We start from the raw sequence: 2,149 nt of genomic DNA, 5'->3' as shown, positions 1-2,149 counted from the left end.
CGAATCTGCGTCTCTACTCGGTTGTTATAAAAACCCACTATTTTAGTAGTTTTTATTTGCATTCCAACTTATTGATAATGTAAAGAATATATGGATGAAGGGAAATTACAAAGATCAAATTGATCCAAAACTCCTAGCCCGTAAGAGGTTTTTAATGATTATTTATCACTGTTTTGATTGGTATAATCCACTTGAGATTTGGATCTTCTTACAATCTCGAATCACATCCTAAAATATGATCGAACTATGTGGATATACATAAAATATATCAAGGTGGGCCCTACACATATAGGGTAATACCCTTTAGTAACTTGGGAAATGTTACCGTAAGGTTGACCTCATGGGAACTTATTGTGAGGTTGAGCTGTGTGGGCCCTACCATGATGTGCATAGAACATCAACACTGTGCATTTGATGTGTCCCCTCTAGGTTATGGGATATCCTCAAAATAAGCCACCTATGAAACTCAGGTGGGCTATAGCATCTAAAACTATGTGAAGACATCCTAAAACATATAAGAGCATTTGGTGGGGCCCACATGAGTTTTGGATGCGGCTTAAACTTGGCTTGACCCCTCATCCAAGTGGGACACACATGGTGAATGGGCTGGATCTGTGAATCACATTTAGGTGGCCCAATATATGATTATGAATGTTCTAATGGGAGAGTAACCCTTCTAAACTATAGTATGTGGTGTGGCCCACCCAAGTCATGGATTGACTTTATTTTTAAGCCTGTGGCCACCATGGAATGGTGCATCTAACTGATGAAGTAAGATCTAAAGTTCAAGTGGACCCCACCATAGAAAAGAGTGGGATAGCGACACCCACAGTTGAAACCTTCTTAGGGACAATGATTCTTACTATTAAAACATTGGTAGGCCCACCATAACCCATTATCAATAATACCACACATACCTGGACGAAGAGGAAAAACAAGTATCTTTTTGTAGTGTGGTCAACTTGGTAGTTGGCTCTGTCTTATTTTTAGATTTAATATTTAATGACGAGCTCTACAAATGGAAAGACGGTTTGGGTATAACACATTAATTATGATGGGACCGCATAACTTAGTGACATCAACACACCAGCAAGGTAGTGGGCTGTGGTACCCAGCCAATCGTCGGACGTGGATTTCGTTGAAAAGCCTTTCCCACGAAGTTTCTGCGCAAGGATACTGGTGGGGCTCATTGCAATGTATGTTAGAAATCCATTTTGTCCATACGTTTTGCGAGCTCATTTTACAACATGCGACAAAAAATGAGTTTTGAATACAAAACTCAAGTGGGTCACTCGAAAGGAAAAATTAGGGAAAGAAATTACTACCGTTGAAACCTTTTTGGTCTCCACCTTGATGTATATATGCCATCCAAACCGTTTATAAGGTCATTCCCAATGGGATGAAGTGAAAACACAAAAATTATATGGTAAAATGGATGGACGGAGCGGATAAACCACACGCATACACGGTGGGCCCCACAGAGTTTACTCAGTACGCTATGCGTGCGTACCACTCACCCCGAGTTATGGCGAACGCAGAGTTTTCTCGGTACGCTATGCGTGCGTACTACTCACCCCGAGCCCTAACTCTCGCATCTCTCTGTCTCTCTCTCGCGCCTCCTCTCTCTGTACCTCTCTCGCCCTATTCCCCTCTCCTCTCCTCTCTCTCTCTCTCTCTCTCTCAATCTCTCCTTCCTCCTCTCTATCTCTCTCACACTCGATCTCTCCCTTCCCCTCTATCTCTCTCCCTCCTCTGTCTCTCTTCCTGTCGGTCTCTCTCTCTCTCTCTCTCTCTCTCTCTCTCTCTCTCTCTCTCTCTCTCTCCACCCACGATTTTGTTACCGCACGCCCTACCCACGCACGCCCTCTCTCTCTCTTAAGGTATTTCTCTCTCTCAATCTCTCTCATCTAAACGAACATATAGTCCAACTGGTTGGACTTGGAGTGCTCATGATTTCTCACGAGAATCAGTTTCCATGCTAGCATTTTACTACACACATGGAAAGTAATTAAAACATCTAAAAGCACCACATTAGTTTTGGAATGTCCTAAAATTTGGTGTGACCCCTACAGGGTTCGATGTCTAAACTGCATCTCACTATGCCCTATATACAATCGGGAAAGTTTCAATGGGCAGGCATCAGCTCTCA

General features: G+C 42.8%; 1 long non-coding RNA gene across 1 annotated transcript; it reads right to left on the bottom strand.

The window, feature by feature from the left end:
- Positions 1-1,598: 1,598 nt before the first annotated feature.
- Positions 1,599-2,149, bottom strand: LOC131229403 (uncharacterized). Its single transcript, XR_009163308.1, has 3 exons — positions 2,065-2,149; positions 1,715-1,874; positions 1,599-1,656 (listed from the first exon to the last, which is right to left on the bottom strand). It is a non-coding gene; the product is annotated as an uncharacterized LOC131229403 (long non-coding RNA).

Source organism: Magnolia sinica, chromosome 16, assembly GCF_029962835.1.
Source record: "Magnolia sinica isolate HGM2019 chromosome 16, MsV1, whole genome shotgun sequence".
NCBI classification, from domain to species: Eukaryota; Viridiplantae; Streptophyta; class Magnoliopsida; order Magnoliales; family Magnoliaceae; genus Magnolia; species Magnolia sinica.
The sequence above is the reverse complement of the archived record's forward strand: the minus strand, read 5'-3'. Positions and strand labels throughout refer to the sequence as shown.